We start from the raw sequence: 22,424 nt of genomic DNA on the forward strand, positions 1-22,424 counted from the left end.
AAATAAAATTATATATTTCAAGTCCCTATTGCTTGGCATGAACATACACTCACTGAGAAGAATCCTCCCCCTCCTCAGTCCTCATTGCGAGAGCAATAAAGTCTCTAGATGCTTTGGGTTAAGCTTTCTTCTCCCATCTGCTTCTCTGCCTAGTAAGATGATTTCCCCCATACCCTGCCTCTTGACACTCACACGAACACACACGCACACTCTCTCTCTCTCTCACACACACACACAGTCTCACACACACTCACATGCACACATACTTAAACACATACACACTATCACACACACACACTGTCTCACACACACTCACACACACATACACACATACTTAAACACATACTCACTCTCTCACACACACACTCACACACTCTCACATATACACTACCTCCCAGGTAAAAGCATCAGTCATGTTGAAAACAGGTCTAAGTAAGAGTCTCGGAGGTATTCTGAAAAATGCCACTTGTTGGGAGAGGATCTTTCCAAAGGTAAAGTATATCTGTTTTGCTTTCTGCTACATATAGCAGTTCTGAACCTGTGGGTTGCAACCCCTTTGTAACAATGAAAATACAACCTACATATCAGATATTTACATTACGATTCATAACAGTAGCAAAATTACAGTTATGAAGTAGCAATGAAAACAATTTTCTGGTTGGGGGTCACCACAACATGAGGAACTGTATTAAAGGGTCGCAGCATTAGGAAGGTTGAGAACCACTGTGCTCAAGCAATGGGAAACCCAGCTCTGCCTGCCTTACAGGAGATCGAGTCTTAGACTGCTTCACAACAGTCCAGGGTAGGGGGATCCTGGGACAGAATGGTCTGCATGTCGGCATCGCCACAGCCATCTTGTCTCCATGCTGCAGAGATGTCCTCAACATGTTGGTTTTGTCCCCAGGCTAATGGCCTGCATGATTGTTAGAGCGGTCACAGTCAGGCACAGTTATAGGAGCACAAGAACAGAAGGGAGCCAACCTTCCCACAGCTCTCTCAAAGGAGAGACGTTTCCCCACCCCCAGAATGCCCTAGATTTTCCCTATGATGCACTGGTCAAAGCTGGGTCACATGCCCACCCTAAAGCAGTCATTGACTTGGGGATGGGGACTGCTGTGATTAGTTTAGACCAATTGTGACCCACCCTTTTTTTTTGAGACAGAGTCTCACTATGTCACCCTTGGTAGAGTGCCGTGATGTCATAGCTCACAGAAACCTCAAAGTCTTGGGCTTAAGTGATTCTCTTGCCTCAGCCTCCTGAGTAGCTGGGACTACAGGTGCCCACCACAACACCCAGCTATTTTTAGAGACAGGGTCTCGCTCTGGCTCAGGCTGGTTTCGAACTCATGAGCTCAGGTGATCTCCCACCTCAGCCTCCCAAGTGCTGGGATCATAGGCGTGAACCACTGGATGTGGCCGTAACTCACCCTCTTAACTATCTTCTCTGTGAGGGGGAGTAAGAGATGCACTTGGCCAGAACTGAACTTCTGTTAGGAAACAGGGAGGGAAATGGATTTTTTAAAAAATGGATTTTGACTAAGCACACAGCTCTTAAAAAAAAGGGTGATGGACTTTATACAGACTTTTCTGGCTTTTATTTACCAAAGAAAAATAGAAGCAGCAGAAATGATAACTCTTGTTTTCTTACTCTTCACCCTAAAATCCTGTCTGTGAAAACAGCTCTTTGTCATCTGTGCTGTGTGGTGACTGTAATTGGAAAGACTTTAAAACAAGGGGTGGGAGGACTTGCAGAGGGGTCAGGCCCTGGGGAGCTGACTTTATTAAGGACCAAGCACATGCTGGGCCCTGGGCCAGGAGCTGTGCTTGGTTTGTGCCATTTGACCCTCAGATCTCTGCAAGGTCATTACAGCCCCTCTCCATGAAGGAAGAAACTGGGACCCGGAGAGGGACACATTCACTCACACCACAGGGACGCTTTCTATGTGTGATGAGTTGGAAAAGTGCCCTCACTGGTCTCTAATTCTAAGAATTAAGCCCCTGGCTGGGGGAGCCTGGCTGCTCTGTGTCCCCAAGCCCAGAGTCCCACAGGACACACTAATGAGCTAGGCTGGTTGGGGTGACAATGCATCAAGAATAGCCGGGGGGCAGACCAGGGAAAAGCCTGGCAGTATCCTGAAACCTGTGGACTTGCTCCTCACAGAGTGTGGGAAAGGAAACCAAGTCATGTCACTGTGGTGAAACACAGCAGACGCTGCTACACCATGGCACGACAACATCGCCAGTGAAAGTCATATTGACCTCATGTGTCCTCTGACAAGATGTGATGGGAAGGGCTCTCAGCACTGCCATGTGCTTCCAGAGCATCCACAACCTCTGTCTAATCATGGGAAGACATCAGAAAAAGCTCAACTGAGGAACATTCTACCAACCACCTGGCTGCCACTCACCAAAAGTATCAAGATTATGAAATTGCACCCATTACAAGAGACTCTGGAGAGCTGGGGTATCCTGTACTGCAGCAGAGAAAGAGCATTAGGGTGCAAACTGGTGACACCAAGACTGACACTGGAAAGTTACATGGAGAACAACAAACCTCCTAATCGCACTATTGGTGGGGCTTATGTGTGGCAGGAGGGGCACCACCCTGTTTGTCTGTCCCAGTAGGTAAGACTGACATCAAGCCTGCTGCTAGACAGACCAGCAGATCCCACTGTGCCCCTGGAGGGGGCAGCCAAGTGACCAGACACAATCACACAGAATGGCGGAAACCCACAGAGCCACCATGTATTCTCAGGTAGTCCTCTGCTAATCAACTGAAAGGACAGGCTGGCATCAACAGGGCTTGTCTGCACAGAATTCCTGCAGCCTCAACCTTCTCATCATTGGTGGTAAGAGTGTTGCTATTTCTCTAGTGCCAAGAAGGCATCCTTGTTTTTGTTTCTCCTGCATAAAATTTAATGACTTATTTCTAGTTAAAATAATATCTTTTAATGTGTTTAAAGAAAATCAACATAAAAATTTATGTATTAGGATTAAACATTAAAGATGTAATGAATATAAAATTTATAATTATTAAATAATGTTTTGTCATCAGAGGAATAGGCATATCAATGATCAAGGATTGACAATACATTGGTCATGGATTTGTTAACACAACAGAAGCTACACAAACCATTGACATGTGATATGGGTTATTAAACAAAGGCTTTGTGGGAGGTCGACCAGTGAAAAGAGCTTAACATCCCACAACACACAGCAATCACTCCAGAGTTACAAAAGCATTGCCTTTTTAGTGAAACTGTCACTACACACTTCAGAAGAAAATATAGAGAAATATTTATTCTATTGATAAGCAGTGCTAGAAGATTTTTCAAGGAAAAAACAATGGCAGTTACAAAAGAAAATATTTATTTGACAACTTGTGGCCACTTAAACTTAGTCAAAATGCAAATATAGGAAACAGCATTAGTATATATAAATAAAATATTTGTGTGTTTACAGTAAAAGAAGTAATAAATGATCAAAGGATACAATCAATCACACATTTCCATCAGTACCAGAAGCTTTCCACGCTTACCTAATAGGACAAGAGTTCAACTTGACCATCTTGCCTGAAGACAACATTTGCTCTCCAGTGTTGTCATAATTTAACTGACTAGGACCATGATATTCTCGGAACTTACAGCTCATCCCATTTACCCATTCTATGGATAACTTCATGCTGCTAGTATTAGGCACATAGAAAGTAGGAGGTAGTTTCAAAGTCTTAGTAAAATTTTCTTTCCTCACTATTTTATAATTTATGTGAAAAAAAGAAATATTTCTGCAGAATTACACACAAATTTAAAATATCACCTGTTATAACATTTAATTTACAAAATATATTGTTAACAATATTATGAATTCTCACAGTGAACAAAAGTTAGATGGATAAAGCAAAATATGTGATTAGGGGTAAGAAGCATAGCCTTATAGTAACATATACTTTTATAGTGTATTTTTTATTTTATTTGTTTATTTATTTTATTTATTTAAGACAGAGTCTCACTCTGTTGCCCTGGTAGAGCTATGTGGCATCATAGCTCCCAGCAGCCTCAAACTCTTGAGCTTGAGTGATCCTCTTGCCTCAGCCTCCCTAGTAGCTGGGACTACAGGTGCCCGCCACAATTCCCAGATAATTTTTTCTATTTTTAGTACAAATGGGAGTCCTTTATTATTATTATTTTTTTGAAATCCTTTACCACTCTGTTTCTTGAATTGCCACTGTGATTTTCTTTCTTCTTTCTGCTTTTCTCTCACTTCTGTCTCTTTCAACATCCAGATCCTAATTTCTAGGAAATTTTTACAGCAGTAACTATCACCTCAGATTTAAGAAAAACAACTGTTTCTTAATATGTATCAGATCAATAGTGCCAAATTGTGGGATTAGAACCTAAAATCATTACTGTGGAGCACAAAAGAGAAAGCAGAGAAGAGAAGCACGTGTAAGTGAAATGTGTCGGCTTATGAACAGTTTGTCAGTGGGAAGGGCAATGAAAGAGAGGCTCTCCCTGGACGCCACTCCCCTCAGAGTCCATATCATCCTTTTTTTCTGTTTGCATTGCAACCACTTCTATTTATATACAGGCCCATTTTCTCAAACACAAAACTACCAGCATTTGATTTGAATGTTTAAGTTCACAGGACAATATAAAAAGAGAAATGTGAGATCTTAAAAATAGAAAATATGATAGATTTTTATTTTTTTTTATTACATGAAACACTCTATCTCATTGTTTTAACTCCAAAAAATTTGCAACTGATTGCTAATGGTATATCAGTTGAACTTAAACACTTCATTAGGTATCTCATAAAGAACACCCAGAAATACCACTTCTTTCCTAGGGGAAAGCAAGGTGATGGTCACCTGTTTTGATTCTATTGTCCCTATGAGGTCACAAAAGTAGTGGAACCTGGGGATTTTTTATGCAAGCATGGTGTGGGAAAGATTTCACATGGTTGTGATTAATGACTAGAAATCATTAAATATCATAAGTTTAATTTGACTTTCTCCATCTTTCCCCCTCCCTGTAAGTCCCTCAACATCCTCTTCTGGTTTTACAATTAAATCTGAAGTCTTTCAGCATTAAAAATAGATACACAAAGGACTCGTGTAACTGTGTATCCCACGAAGTTGAACTGAAAGGGCCTTTCATTTATAACAAATGTGTGCACTATATATCATTGAGAACTAAATGGAAGTGGCTGCCCAAGTAAATACAAAGTACATCTTGTGTGAAGTCAATTCAGACTACCCTAAAGAGTTTCACATACTATGGATCTTAAATTTATCTTTTTATCCACTTGACAGATCTTTCTGTGTGACAGATATTCTGTTATCCTGTCTTACTCTCCTATCTTGTATTTTTTTCTTCTTACAAAGAAATCAGACATTTCTCTATAAGCAGACATTCCACCTATCTTTTGACTGTGATACTCACCAGGACATTTTCAGAGATAAAAAAGGTGCTTAATATTTCTATTCTGTATACATTCTTTTAACCCCCTGCAGAGAGTCTGGCACATCTGTTCAAGGGCTTTGCCTGTTGGTGAGGAAATTAGGAAAATTAACCTACTGCACACCTATTAAAATGTATTAGGTGCCTACTTATAAGCTCTTCCCTTAGCCTTAGAGGGGCAAAGGTGATCCAGATGAGCTTCCCACCAAAACTCATCAGTTGGGAGAGGCAGACATAGGAACATTCACTACAATTATAGTTCTACAACATTTACTACATTTACATTAAACTACAGAACAGCTTAGTACCAAAGTACAACGGACATGCTGGGGAGAGACAGAAAAATCAACCATAAATATACCTTAACAATACAGAACTGGAAGGAAAGACCAAGAGGCATCAGTATAAGGATGTGGATGGACGGGCAAGTAACCAACATGATAACCTCACAGTGACATGAGAGAGAGTGCGACACTAAGTACCCTGCAAGTAATTCCCGAATTTTACCATGATCCTACAAGAATAATCTCAACAGAATAAAAAGGAAGACAAGAGTTCCAGTGAACTAAACGTAGTTACCAGACAGAGATCATCTCTTGTGGTCACTCATTTAGCAATAGTATAGAAAATTTTATTAAACCCATGAATTAGTTCTTCAGTATTAGCAGAATTGTTTTTAACAATGTTTACAGAAAAATAACATGACTAAATTCCATAGTGCAATGAAAAATATCAAAAGATAAATACCAAGACAAGTTTGGTTAAAACAATAAACATAATTTAAATGTGATATACAGTCACATATATCAAATAAATGATTATTGTGATGGAGATTTTGAATATTTTAGATTAAAATTATATGAATGGAATTATATCAACAAAAATTATTCAAACAAAATGTTAATATATGTGTATCTACTATTCTTCACTCAGGATGTAATCAGAGTGCAACCTCATGTCTCACTAACATGTGTTGATTAAATACTCACTTATTCTTCTGCCCACGCTGATATAAAAAGCTGTGGTGTTGCCTTAACTGACAGAGCACTGGAACACACTGCCCAGCTCAATAAACTTATGCACAAGCCCCAAATCAGAGTTAATCAGCAAGGGCATGCAGGCTGGAGGCTGATCACCTGCAGTAAGGAGGAAAGGCAGACACAGCTCTTTTCTTCTTCCCTAATTACTTCTGTACTTTCTCCCTCAGCGTCTAAACATGGTCATGTGTCCTCTAGACCTGCCAGGATCACAGCTGCAGAAAGTGGTTGAGTTCTCACCTGCCTGGTGCTGTTGTCAGATGATTTTGAGCAGTCTGGATATGGCATTTATTCCATAGCTGACTCTCAGGGAAACTTCTGTGCCCATTTCCATCCTCACCTATGTTGCTGTGGCCCTGGTGAAGGAACTCCATTCAGCCTTTCTTTCCTCTTAGTTCTGAAGGTGACCTGAGACCCGCTTTGGATAGCTCTCTTCTGAAGCCTGTTAACACCTTTAACAGGCCCTTTTCCATGGGATCTGCAGTGGTTCTCCCTCCCCACATGATGCTCTTGCTCTTGGCCAGTATCTGGTCCTCTGAAAAAACCAATGCTGAGCATTCAGACTGGTGTCAGCTGAGTGATGGTCCTTCTCCCTTCCCAGCCTATCAGCTCACCAGAGCTTCTCTCAGGCTCCTTTTCCTGGACAAGAGTCAAAGGCCTGCTTCCAGAAATTCAGGGGGACTCATGACAAGCTCCTCAAAGGTTTGATGTGAAAAACAAGAACCCACTCACCCTCCCTACTTGGCAGCTCTGTAATTTTTCTTCATGAAATGCATTTCCAGATTTACAGGAGATTAGCTGCCCATCATATTGCTATGCTAATACAAGCCTGAAATTGTTCAGAAAGCATCACAGCACTTACATGTAACTCGGTTTACAGCACTTACATGTAACTCAGCACAGCACTTACATATAACTCAGGGAAGTTTCTGCAGTGAGAGAGGAGGAAATACCATATTCCTGACTAAAATACAGATTTATCTGTGTCAGGAGACAGAGGAGGGATATAAATAGAAATAAAACCCCTATTTCAACATCAGTTCTCAAAATCTTCATGTTCACTACTAGGGGTTATGTTTTCCAACCTAAGATCATCCATATTCCAACATATTTATTAAAATATTATTCACTGACAGAAAGGAATATGCTGGAGTGAGAGCAAGATGGTGGCTGAGTAACAGCTTCCCTGCAACTGGGCACCGTGAGTCTGGGGAGATAAGACTCCAGGCATCTCTGGCTGATGGGATGTGCCTATAATCATCCCTTTGAAGATATAGGGAGTCAGCGAGAGACTTCTGGACCCCAAGAGGAGGACAAAAACAGTGGAAAACTGGTAAGTGGTTGCCAGTGTTTTATCGGTCTAATCCTGTCAGCAACTGTAAGCACAGCAGCAGTGAGACTGCAAACCAGAAAGGCCTTACCTGTGAACTGTTTTGGTGTTTTTGGACTTGGCACTCAGTTGAACTGCCTTGGGGAGAGCTTGAGCAGGAGTGCGGAGAACTTTGGGCATTGTCTAGGGCCCCAGACTGAGCCACCAAGCCTGATGGCACTAATAGTGTTCAGCTGTGGGCTACAGGGAGCCATTGGAGAGAACTGCCCCAGCAAGCTCCACCCTCAGGGTAGCAGAGCAAGGACTGGGCAGGAGCTAGTAACTGAGCCACCTTATAGCTTTAACCCTCAGGGACAGAGTAAGACCAGTTTTGGCACACTGGGTAAGTGGATAGCCACTTCAACAGTGATCCCAGCGACAAGCACTTTCCTGGGAAAGCTTCTGCTTAGCCAAGTTTAGAAGTTTAAAGTGCCTTTTAAGAGGGCTGAAGAGAGATTTAGGGTGTCTACACTGTGGGGTTTGAGAAATCAGCAGAGGCTTCCAGTCATATCAGCATTATGATTAACATCTCATACCCCAGAAGACCACCTATTGCCCAGACAATATTCAACAAGATATATATACTGCTTTGTTTTTGTTTTCTTGTTTGTTTGTTTGTTTTTTGTTTATTTTTTGGTTGTTGTTCTTTTTAATGTCAACCTTTTCCATACAGATTTTTTCTTTTCTTTCTCCATTTTTCTAGCTTAAATACAATTTCTCATTGTTGCCCTTTTCAATAATTAGAACTTCATTTTTGCTAGTGTTTCTATCCCTATTATTTGGTTTTTCATCCAATTTTATCCCATAAAGTTTTCTGTTTACTTGTTTTGGTTTGATTTATAGCATTTTTGTCTTTCCTCGGTGGAGGTGGGGTACTGTCTCGGATCAGGTTAGCAAAGAGCTGCTGACCTCAAGGGAACCACCCAATAGGGCACCCCTCAGAGGTTAAGGATTTTTTAAGGTTGTGTCAAAGTACCCTACTGTACAACTATATTGCTCTGTCTCCCTCTTTCTGTGCCTCTCTTCTTTTTGTCAATATTCCTTATACCCACCCCCTCTCCTTTCTCTGTCTTTCTTTTTTTTTCTTATCACTCGGTCCTCCTTTCTTTCATCCCTTTTTTGCTCTTCAACCTTCTCACCCTTCTGGTCCTGTAACCCTTAGTCCACAGGCACAAGAACTTAAAGAGCAAGAGGAAGTGAAAGGAAAATTAGGGCAAGGAAACAGATAAAAGAAATCACTCATGAGGAAGAATCAGCAGAAAACTCCTGGCAACATGAAGAACCAGTTCAGAGCAACCCCTCCAAGGGACCATGAGGTAGCTACTGCAGAGGATTCCACCTATAAAGAAATGTTAGGAATGACAGAAAGGGATTTTGAATACAGATGATGAAAACAATGAAGGAAATGATAGAAACAATAAATGAAACTGCTGATGAAGTGGAAAATAACCAAAAGGAAATCCAAAAACAGAATCAAATGAGAGATGAACAATATGAAGAATATAGAAAGGATATAGCAGAGCTGAAGGAACTGAAGCAGTCAATTAGGGAACTTAAAGATGCAATGGAAAGTATCAGCAACAGGTTAGACCATGCAGAAGAAAGAATTTCGGAGGTAGAGGACAAAGTTCTTGAGATAACTCAGATAGTTAAAGAGGCAGAAAATAAGAGAGAGAAGCAGAATGTTCACTGTCAGAATTATGGGACTTCATGAAGCATTCCAACATACAAGTTATAGAAATTCCAGAAGGCGAAGAAGAATGCCCCAGAGGAATGGAAGCCATGCTAGAGAATATTATAAATGAAAATTTCCCAAATATCACCAAAGATTCTGACACACTGCTTTCAGAGGGATATCGGATCCCAGGTCACCTCAACTCTAACTGAGCTTCTTCAAGACACATTGTGATGAACCTGTCCAAAGTCAAGACAAAAGAAAAGATTCTGCAAGTTGCCAGGAGTAAGCACCAGTTGACCTTCAGGGGCAAATCCATCAGAGTGACTGCAGACTTCTCTAATGAAATTTTCCAAGCAAGAAGACAATGGTCATCTACCTTTACTTAAACAGAACAATTTCCAGCCCAGAATTCTGTACCCTGCTAAGCTAAGTTTTAAAATTGACAGAGAAATCAAATCATTTACAGATACACAAACATTGAGGAAATTTGCCACAACAAGACCAGCTCTACAGGAAATACTTCAACCTGTTCTACACACTGACCATCACAATGGATCAGCAGCAAAGTAAGAACTCAGAAATTAAAGGACCAAACCTAACTTCCACACTGATGCAAAAGATAAAACTAAGCAATGGACTCTTACAAAATAAGATGAATAGAATACTACCACACTTATCAGTTATCTCAATAAATGTTAATGGCTTGAATTCCCCACTGATGAGACATAGATTGGCTGACTGGATTAAAAGACATAAGCCATACATTTGCTGTCTGCAGGAAACAAACCTGGCTTCAAAAGACAAATTAAAACTCCGAGTCAAGGTTTGGAAGACAATTTTTCAGGCAAATGGAATTCAGAAGAAAAGAGGAGTTGCAATCTTATTTTCAGATACATGTGGATTTAAAGCAACTAAAGTCAAAAAAGACAAAGATGGTCACTTTATATTGGTCAAGGGAAAAATACAACAAGAAGACATTTCAATTCTAAATATTTATGCACCCAATTTAAATGCTCCCAGATTCTTGAAACAGACCTTACTCAGTCTGAGCAATATGATATCCAATAATACCATAATAACAAGGGACTTTAAAACTCCTCTTTCAGAGCTGGACAGATCCTCTAAACAGAAATTAAACAAGAGATAAGAGATAAGATATAAGAGATGTAAATGAGACCCTAGAACAACTGTCCTTGATAAACGCATATAGAACACTCCATCTCAAAGATAAAAAATATACATTCTTCTCATTACCTCATGGAACATTCTCCAAAATTCATCATATCCTGGGACACAAAACAAGTATCAACAGAATAAAAAGAATTGAAATTTTACCTTGTATCTTCTCAGACCATAAGGCACTAAAGGTGGAACTCAACTCTAACAAAAATGTTCGACCCCACACAAAGGCATGGAAATTAAATAACCTTCTGTTGAATAACAGATAGGTGCAGGAAGAAATAAAACAGGAAATCATTAACTTCCTTGAGCATAACAACAATGAAGACACAAGCTACCAAAACCTGTGGGATACTGCAAAAGCAGTATTGAGAGGAAAATTTATTGCTTTAGATGCCTACTTTCGAAAAACAGAAAGAGAGCGCATCAACAAACTCACAAGCCATCTTATGGAATTGGAAAAAGAAGAACAATCTAAGCCTAAACCCAGTAGAAGAAAAGAAATATCCAAAATGAAACCAGAGATCAATGAAATTGAAAACGAAAGAATCATTCAGAAAATTAATGAAACAAGGAGTTGGTTTTTTAAAAAAATAAAATAAAATAGATAAACCATCAGCCAGACTAACTAGAAATAGAAAAGTAAAATCTCTAGTAACCTCAATCAGAAATGATAGAGGGGAAATAACAACTGATCCCACAGAGATATAAGAGATGATCTCTGAATACTACCAGAAACTCTATGCCCAGAAATTTGACAATGTGAAGGAAATGGATCAATATTTGGAATCACACCCTCTCCCTAGACTCAGCCAGGAAGAAATAGAGCTCCTGAACAGACCAATTTCAAGCACTGAGATTAAAGGAACAATAAAAAAGCTTCCAACCAAAAAATGCCCTGCTCTAGATGGCTTCACACCAGAATTCTATCAAACCTTCAAGGCAGAGCCTATTCCTGTACTGCAGAAATTATTCCAAAAAATTGAGGAAGAAGGAATCTTCCCCAACACGTTCTATGAAGCAAACATCACCCTGATACCCAAACCAGGAAAAGACCCAACCAAACAGGAGAATTTCAGACCAATCTCACTCATGAACATAGATGCAAAAATTCTCAACAAAATCCTAGCCAATAGATTACAGCTTATCATCAAAAAAGTCATACATCATGATCAAGTAGGTTTCATCCCAGGGATGCAACGTTGGTTTAACATACACATGTGCATAAACATTATCCACCGTATTAACAGAGGCAAAAATAAAGATCATATGATCCTCTCAACAGATGCAAAAAAAGCATTTGATAAAATACAGCATCCTTTTCTAATTAGAACCCTGAAGAGTATAGGCATAGGTGGCACATTTCTGAAGCAAACTGTGACAAACCCACAGCTAATATTTTACTGAATAGAGTACAACTGAAAGCTTTTCCTCTTAGAACTGGAACCAGACAAGGTTGTCCTCTGTCATCTTTACTATTCAACATAGTGCTGGAAGTTCTAGCCAATACAATTAGGCAAGACAAGGAAATAAAGGGAATCCAAATGGGAGCAGAGGAGGTCAAACTCTCCCTCTTTGCTGACAACATGATCTTATACTTAGAGAATCCCAAAGACTCAACCACAAGACTCCTAGAAGCCATCAAAAAATACAGTAATGTTTCAGGATATAAAATCAATGTCCACAAGTCAGTAGCCTTTGTATATGCCAATAACAGTCAAAATGAGAAGCTAATTAAAGACACAACTCCCTTCACCATAGTTTCAAAGAAAATGAAATACCTAGGAATATACCTAACGAAGGAGGTGAAGGACCTCTATAAAGAAAATTATGAAATCATCAGAAAGGAAATAGTAGAGGATATTAACAAATGGAAGAACACACCATGCTCATGGATGGGCAGAATCAATATTGTTAAAATGTCTATACTTCCCAAAGCAACCTACCTATTCAATGCCATTCTTATCAAAATACCAGCATCATACTTTCAAGATTTGGAAAAAATGATTCTGTGTTTTGTATGGAACCAGAAAAAATCCCGTATAGCTAAGGCAGTTCTTAGTAATAAAAATAAAGCTGGGGGCATCACCATACCAGATTTTAGGCTGTACTACAAAGCCATAGTGGTCAAGACAGCATGGTACTGGCACAAAAATAAGAGACATAGACTCGGGCGGCGCCTGTGGCTCAAGGAGTGGGGCGCTGGTCCCATATGCCGGAGGTGGCGGTTCAAACCCAGCCCCGGCCAAAAAAAAAAAAAAAAAGACTCTTGGAATCGAATAGAAAACCAAGAAATGAAACTAACATCTTACAACCACCTAATCTTTGATAAACCAAACAAGAACATACCTTGGGATAAAGACTCCCTATTCAATAAATGGTGTTGGGAGAACTGGATATCCACATGTAAAAGACTGAAACTGGACCCACACCTTTCCCCACTCACAAAAATTGATTCAAGATGGATAAAGGACTTAACTTTAAGGCATGGAACAATAAAAATCCTCAAAGAAAGCATAGGAAAAACACTGGAAGATATTGGCCTGGGGAAAGACTTCATGAAGAAGACTGCCATGGCAATTGTAACAACAACAAAAATAAACAAATGGGACTTTGTTTAACTGAAAAGCTTCTGTACAGCTAAGGAGACAACAACCAAAGTAAATAGACAACCTACACAGTGGGAAAGGATATTTTCATATTTTGAATCAGACAAAAGCTTGATAACTAGGATCTATAGAGAACTGAAATTAATCCACATGAAAACAGTCAACAATCCCATATATCAATGGGCAAGAGAGATGAATAGAACCTTTTCTAAAGAAGACAGACGAATGGCTAATAAACATATGAAAAAATGTTCATCATCTCTATATATTAGAGAAATGAAAATCAAAACCACCCTGAGATACCATCTAACCCCAGCAAGAATGGCCCACATCACAAAATCTCAAAACTGCAGATGTGGCATGGATGTGGAGAGAGGGGAGCACTTTTACACTGCTGGTGGGACTGCAAACTAGTACAACCTTTCTGGAAGGAAGTATGGAGAAACCTCAAAGCACTCAAGCTAGACCTCCCATTTGATCCTGCAATCCCATTACTGGGCATCTACCCGGAAGGGAAAAAATCCTTTTATCATAAGGACACTTGTACTAGACTGTTTATTGCAGCTCAATTTACAATCGCCAAAATGTGGAAACAGCCTATATGCCCACCAACCCAGGAATGGATTAATAAGCTGTAGTATATGTATACTATGGACTACTATTCAGCTATTAAAAAAAATGGAGACTTTACATCCTTCGTATTAACCTGGATGGAAGTGGAAGACATTATTCTTAGTAAAGCATCACAAGAATGGAGAAGCATGAATCCTATGTACTCAATTTTGATATGAGGATAATTAATGACAATTAAGGTCATGGTGGGGGTGGGGGAAGGGGAGAGCAGAGAGAGAAAGAAGGAGGGAGGGGTGGGGAAATGAAGAGCAGAGAGAGGGAAGGAGGGAGGGGCCTTGGTGTGTGCCACACCTTCTGGGGGCAAGACACGATTGCAAGAGGGACTTTACCTAAAAAATGCAATCAGTGTAACCTGGCTTATTGTACCCTCAATGAATCCCCAACAATAATAAATAAATAAATAAATACATAAATAAAATAAAAAGAAAGAAAAAGAACATTTAGAGTAATTCTTGTCTGGGAAATTGACACCTGCAGACCCATAAACATTTTGAAAATAATGCAATGTCTAGCAACTACTAAGCCAGAAACAGTGTGGAGGATGGTTTGGTGGGAAGAGACCAGAAAGAAATAAAGTTAGGCCGTGCTGGGATCCAGACGATGCCGTGGGAATGGGGCCTCAAGAGGAGATAGGAATGGAGAGGACAGAGGCAGTGAGTGCCGGGCTGTGACTCTGACTCCTGCCTCTAGCCTCCCTCTTTCCCACCCTGGAGGCTGACAGGCAGAGAGCTATACTCTCAACATAGACCCTGGGCTTTGTCTTGTGAGGGCCAAGGGCTTTGGCCTCCTGGAGGTTCCCTGAAAAGCACTGACAGAAGGCAGATAGAGTAGCTGGAGCAGAGGCTACAAATCTGTGTGACCTGCAAATACAGGAGCCTGCAGAGTAAGACGCCCCCCCCCCAACCCAGTGAGGGGTGGAGGCTTATGTGCCATCCGGAGGCTACAGAAAGGGTGGGGGCCTGGGACCAGGGCCTACGACCGCAGGGAGAAGGGGATTGCGTTGAGGGCAATCATGATTACTGTGCAGAATGTTTGGCTGGGGGACAGAAAGTGACTTGTAAGGAGTTCTCTTTGCAATCTGAATGAATGTGAGGGGTGAGATTTTATCTCATGAGTAAGTCTGGGCAGATGTGGTTAGATTCCTCTTCCTATGGGGAGGGGAAGAAAACAACCATGGTTCTCCAATGGGGTCTGAATTTTATGCAGATCCAGGAACTTCAGCTTCCTTGGCAGAGACAGTGGGGAGGGTGAGGTCAGAAGGTGAGGGGAGACTTCCTCAGTTCAGATGTCAAAGGGCTGTATTTTGGGCATCAGTTTCTGAGCCTCAGTTTCAGAGATAATATCAGAAGTTAGCCCTGGGTGAATGGCCTCTGTGGTTCTTTTTTTTTTTTTTCTCTCTCTCTCTTTTATTAAACAGCCTTAGATGGCGCCATTCATTGAATTAACTCAAAGACCTTCTTAACAAACTCCTCTCAAAACTCAGGGCTGGGAAGAAAAGTTCTCATAGTGATGTATGTAGATGCTTCCTATAACTCAGTAGTAAGGTCTGTCTACATACCGTGTGTTTTCATTTGCTTCCATCACTAGTAATCTCAGAGCTATATATTTGCACTATTTTAAAGTGCAGCCTATTTTTGATACTTTATTTATTCTGGTCTCATGATTTCTTGCTAATTTTTAGTAAATTTTGATTAATTTGCCAGGGCATCTCACTGGGTTCAGGGAAACATTTACTTGCCTTTATTGGTTCATTACAAAGGACATTGCATAATGTCCTTTGTAACATTGTAATGATGGTAACAAACCCCCAGATAAAGAGGCCCCATTGCATGAGGCCTGGAAAGATCCCAGCTTCTGTCCTGTAGAGTTCAGGTGCACCACCCTCCTGACACCTGGATGAATTCTGGTTCACCTCCGGATAAGCCTCCAGCTGTTCAACTACCTGGAGCTCCCCAAACCCTGTCGTTTTGGGCCTTGTAGGGATAGTTGATTGGGTAGGAACTGTGGAAATGTGGAAGTGTGCCTGGACAGAGTGGTGGGATCGAACACTGCTGGACTGAGTGGGGAAGCCCAGCAAGGCCTGTCCATCATCTTCTTGGCCTTTCTGTGCAGCTTCCTGTCCTCCAGTGAAGTGGGCAGGACCCTCCCTGGAATGAGGGTCTTGTCACCCATGAGGAGATTCGAGGCCTGCTGTGGGCAGGTGAAAGGAGGGCAGGAGAAGGTCAGAGAGAGGTTCTGTTTTCTGAGGCTAGAACACCCAACACTATAACAGAAACTGCATCAAGGGCTATGGGAGTTATAAGCCAGAAACCATGGGCAAACCCCTACATATATATATATATATATATATGTATATGTATATGTATGAAATATCATCATATCACAGTGCCCTATTTAGGCATCACTTTTAGTCTTTCAAACCACACCTTTTCTATGTTTGGAAACACAAATACTTACCATTGTGCTCCAGTTGTGAAGAGACACAGATGTGCAGGGACATGGTTACCTCTGACCTTGCACTGCTCGTTACAATTTGGCTCAAAAAAAATTTAAATATAAAATATGAAACACAAAAAGTAAATTTAGCTGGGCAGTGGCATTCTTGCCTGAGTCCAGCTACTCAGGAGGCTTAGGAGGGAGATACCCTTGAGACCAGGACTTCAAAAACAGCCTGGGCAGCAGAGTGAGACCTGAACTTTTAAAAATAAAATGAGAAAAAATATGAGGTGGATATAGTGGATTATGCCTGAGATCCAGCTACTCAGGAGGCTGAGGCAAGAGGACTCCTTGAGGCCGGGTGTTAGAGACCAGCATAGGTAAAATACTGGACCCTGAACTCTTCAATATAAAATGAAAGTGTCTAGGTGGGTGTGGTGGCAGGCACCTGGAGCCCCAGCCACTCAGGAGGCTGAGGTGGGAGATCACTTGACTGCAGATGTTCTGGGTCCAAGCCATGTTAGCACCACCACACTCCAGCATGGGTGATAGAGCAAAATGCTGTCTCTTCAAAGGTAAGAACGATAAAAGGCCTCCTAAGAAGTTAGTTCTGTTTAGAAGCCATTCATGAGTCACTGACTGGAGGTGGTCACTATAGCTTTTATCACTCATTTGCCCAGACGTCAGAGAGACAACCTATGGTCCAAGGAAATGGGCTACTTTGGATTGAGACTGAGCAGGCGGAGTTGGTCTCAGCAGACCCAGAAGGTCTCTGGGGGGTTGGCTGCCGTTGTTGCTCACTGCAGCTTGAACTCCTGCCTCCAGGGGTCCTCCCACCTCAGCCTCCTGAGGAGCTGGGACTCCGGGTGTGTGCCACCGTGCCTGGCCTGAGGTGGACTTCGAGATGATGTTCTGTGTCTCAGCTGGATATGTCGCCTTTCACGTGGAGGGTTCATAACCTTCCTGTGGCGCCACCCGTGAAAGGAATCTCGGAGCTGTTGGCAACAGTTGTTTTGCCCATTCTCGCCCTTTTCTCCTTTGAGGAGATGCATCTTCCTCCTCGGGACTTTTATGCCCATTGTGGTCCTCCTGGGAAGGGGCAACTGGGGGGCTGGATTGCTGTCGACTTCTTCTAGAACTTCTTGGGCCAATGATTTCACAGGTTGGTCCTCATCACTTTCTAGTCTTTCCAGAGCTGAAACAAGGAGGTCAGCTAAGACTCCAGATCCCTCAGGACTGTCGACCAAACCCCATTCTTCTCTCCCTCACACACTGGGTCATCATCACGGTGATTTCATTTAGCATAATTTTTGTTACTATCAAAGCTGTACTTGTTTCATTGTACAAAACATATAAAATAATGATTAGTTTTTTTTAAAGGAAAGGAAGAAATATCACTCTTCCCTAGAGATAACACTGCTAATAGCTTGGTACCTACCTTTGCTGTATTTTTTAAGCACCTAATATAGAGAAAGGTTTTATTTACAAAAATAGCATTAGCACAATTTGCTCCTGTAAAATATTCCTCTGTACAGCATAATATCCCATCAAGGGATTCTCTCATATCTTTATGGATGAGGCCTCTCAAGGAATACTTAGATTGCTTGCAATTTTTCACTGTTATAAGTAATCATGAATTCAGCCAGCAGTTATTTACTTTCTGTCACCAGGCACTGTGCTAGGTGCTGGGGATATAGTGGACCAAGAGACACGGAGTTCCCACCCTCAAGCAGCTAACATTCTGGTGGGGGAAACACAAATTCAGTCCAGAGGAGGAAGCCGAATGGACTAATGAGAGAGAGTAACAGGGAGGGGCCCCTTCAGATAGGCCAGTCAGGGAATGCCTCCCTGAGAAGGTGACACCCCGGCTAAGATCCAAAGCCTGGGCAGCCTGAGAGACGGCCAACTGCAGGGGAGGGCAGAGGCATCCCCAGTAGGGGAGGGGTCTGCTCGTGCTGCAGGGAATTATAGGGTGGCTGCAGCTTCTGGGGAGGGGCAGTGATGCAGGCTGAAGTGGGAGAGGCAGGCAGAGGCAGAGCTCCCAGTGCCAGACTGTGGCCCTCAGAGTAGAGAGAAGCTACTGAAGCAAGGGGGACAAGGTCCAACATCCACGTTTTAATCAGAATCTGGCCGCTTGGTGGAGAATGCCACAGAGGGGAAGAGGGTGCTCGGGGCTGGCTAAAGTGTTGAGCATTACATTAGGATGGGAACACAGAATGGAGTCAGAAAACTCCTAAGCATGAAAAGGATACGACAGTAGGAAGAATCTTGGCTCAGTGAAACTTTTTACTTGGAGACCTTCAGACCCAAGCGTCTATAGCATCCTGTTGCTTTAACTGATACTTAGATCAGAACAGTGGTGCTGGGCTTCAGTTTTAACAGCAAGGCTGGCAGGCATTTGAAAAAGCATTTGTTGACCTGAGGATTTCTTGGGCCCAGAGGGAGCTATAAGTATAATTAGAAGTAACTTCCTAGGAAAAATCTGTCCCTTGCCCAGGGGATTCAGGAAGTCTATCTTGGAGGCCTGGTGGGATGGGAAAGCAAGGGGAAATCTCTGGAGGACTGAGGAGTCTAGGATATGCAGCAGAGACTTCGGTTTTGAAAACAAGGGCAGAAGGCCTCAAAGGTACAAAATGTCAAGCATCAGAACTAAAGCCAAGGTTAGAACCCAAGGAGAACGGACACTGCTGCCTAGTCATCAGAGTTCCTGGGGTAGCACGGCTGCTCTCTAAGAAGCAACTAGCAAACTCACTTTTCCTCCACCACAGCTTTAAGGAGGTTCCCTACCTTCCACTCACACTATCACCCCTTTTCCTGGCTCAGAAGCCTGCAACAATGAAACATGAATGTGTTGTGAGACATCTACATGCCACACAAAGCTCAGTGCTCTATGTCCATTTTTATTCAATACTTAGAACAATGTTTAAGAGCAGCACTATTATCTTTGTGACAAAGATGAGAAACTCAGAGATTAAGTAACTTGCCCACATTCTCTAGGCAGTTACTGATAGAGCTAGAACTTGAAATTTGTCTGGCTGATGTTAGAGTTTATGCTTTCTCATAATATCACTGACTTTGAGGAAAGGAAGTACCTTATGAATCATACAGTTCAATGCTTAATTCTCTGACAAACAGGTGTGAATGTACCATAAAGGAAGTAAGGACTTATCCATCCCCTCTGGCATCCTCTACTAGGCATTTCCTCTGAGATATTACTATGTATTTGCCATTATCTCAAAACAACTTGTTCAAAATATTATCTTTTAGGAACCCCTGGGGTAGCCTAATTGGGTCAAAACTGGAAGACCAACACCCTGAGCACACATATACACAACAAATTGACAACCTGCTGAGCCACCAATCTTTGGTTCAACAGTGACATCAAGATGGAAACCAAATCCTTTAGCCCTGAGTGACAACGGTGACAGAAAACAACCAAATAATGGGATATACTGACAGCAGTGCTGAGAGGAAAGCCCATAGCACCGAACACCTCCATGAGAAAGACAGGAAGAGCTCAAGTTAACAGCCTAATTTCGCACCTTGGGGAACTAGAAAAGCGAGAACAAATGAAACACAAAGCCCACAGAAGACTAGAGAGGAGAAAGATCAGAGCACAAGTTTCTTTCTCTCACACATCTATCAATGAAGGGAAAAGTCCTTCTTTGAAAAGATAATCAAGTGACCACTAGCTAAATTAAGCAATTAAAGAAGGAAGAGAATTCAAGTAAGCTCAGTAATAAATGAAATAGGAGACATTACAACTGATACCATCGAAATATGAAAGACTATCCAAGAGTCTGACAAACACCTCTATGCACACTAACTAGCAAATGCAGAGGAAATGTGTACGTTTTCAAAAATGAAAACCTCTCAAGCTTGAATTAGGGAGGAAATAGAAATTCTGAACAGATCAATATCAGGTAGCAAGACTTAATCAGTGATTTGTGAAAACTTCCAATAAAAAAACAGCCCAGAACTAGATGAATTCACAGCTGAAATCTACCAGATGTACATAAAGGAAAACTGGCACCTATCCTACAAAAACTGTTTTATACCATCAAGAAGGGAGTCCTCCGTAATTCCTTGTACAAACCCAGTATGATACTATAACCAAGAAAAGGAAACAATGACAAACAAAAACTATAGACCAACACCCCTGATGAACACAGATGCAAAAATCTTCAACAAATTACTAGCAAATTGAATGCAACAGCACATCGAAAATAATAATTCACCATCCTCCAGTGGGTTTCATCTCAGGGATCCAACACTGGTTCAATATGTACAAATCAGTAAGTGTGATTCACCACACAAACAGAATTGAAAAAGAAAACCATATGACCATCACAATAGTTTTCAGAGACAGCATGTGATAAAGTCCAGCATTCCTTAAAGCCCTTATCAAACTAGGCACAAAAATAACATACTTCTAAATAGCAAGAGTGGGGCTGCAAGATGGCAGTTTAGAGACATCTCCTCATCAGCTGTTCTCAGTGAGTTTGGGGAGAGGAGTGTCCTACCACCTTCATCTGGATTGCCCCATCCCGAGACAGCATCACAAAGACACACAGAGATAGCATGGGACACCAGGAGCAAAACAGATAAGGATGGGAGGCCTGCATGGAAAGCAGGTGCAGGGGAGTGTGGCAACACAGGGACAGAGCCTGCACGTGGGATCCTGTGGGACTAAGTCTGCCCCGAGGTTCTCCTCCACCCCGCCCCACCCATGGGCCTCCCTGTCCTGGTGAATCAGGGATCAGTCTGAACTCCAGGTGAGCCTATCCTTTTGGCCATGGAGTGTGGTGCTAAATGAGCAAGAATTGAGGTTCCACAAGACTGTCAGGGGCATGAAACCAGCCCTTTGGCAGAGAGCTGAGAGTGCATTCTGCTTCTTTGGGATGGAACCAGAGGCTTGAGTCTGGGCACTCGTGGGAGCAGTGGAGAGTTTGGATGTGCACTGTACTCAACAGGAAACCTGTCTGCTGGGCACCTAGCCATCGTACTCAAGAGAGACACAGGAGTGGAGTGTACGCCACTGACATCTTGAGCCAGCTAGCGTCCTTGGGGACCCAGTGTGGCATGGCTTTACAGGGACCCAGAACATGCCTGGCTATCCACAATCTAGGCTAGGACAGCCATCTCCGTCTGGGCTGACTCCCAAAGAGATGCAAGTTAGAGTCGGGCAGCTCCTCATTCCACACAGACTCCTTGAAACCTGCAAGTACTATCTGGATAGCTGAGGTTCATCCCATAGAAATTTCTATGTAATCTTCAGGACTGTAAAACTCCTTCCCTCTGACCTGGGGCTTCAACTTTCAGACAGGGCGCACCCCCATAATAAAATCAGGAAAACATGACCAGATCTCCAAGGCAACCTACTTGTAACTTCCTGCTCCCAATTTATCTAGAGGAAAAATATTTTGTGCTTTTCCTGATCCTGGAGTGCCACCTAGTGTCCTTATGAAAAATTTTTCCTTTTCCTAATACTGGAGCAACACCTGGCATTTGCAGATTAAAAATATATATATATTAAATTATTTTCTTTTATTATTTTTTTACTTCCTTTTGTGATCTCTTGTGGAGCACCAAAGAGGATCATATTGACCTAAGATATATCAAGATACACAGAAGTTTTCATTTTCACTTTTATTTTTTATTTTATTTTTTTTCTTCTTTTATTTGACAGAGTCTTGTTTTGTGGCCCAAGCTGAAGTGCTGTTGCATCAGCCTGACTCATGGCAGCCTCATGCTCCTAACCTCTGGTGATCCTCCTGCTCTGCTCTGGCCTCCCAGACAGGTGGGATTGCTGGTGTGGGTCACCTTGGCCAGCAAATCAGAGCCCAAAGACGTTCCCAAGGGGTCACAATGCAGTTACCACAGACGATCCCATCTATAAGGAAATCATGCAAATGACAGAAAGGGAATTTTGATTATAGATGGCAAAAAATGATGAAGTGAATTGAAGGAGAAGTGGAAAACCACCAAAAGAAAATTCAAAAATTGACCCAAGTAATGGCTGAA

This window comes from Nycticebus coucang, chromosome 17 (assembly GCF_027406575.1).
Source record: "Nycticebus coucang isolate mNycCou1 chromosome 17, mNycCou1.pri, whole genome shotgun sequence".
Classification (NCBI taxonomy): domain Eukaryota; kingdom Metazoa; phylum Chordata; class Mammalia; order Primates; family Lorisidae; genus Nycticebus; species Nycticebus coucang.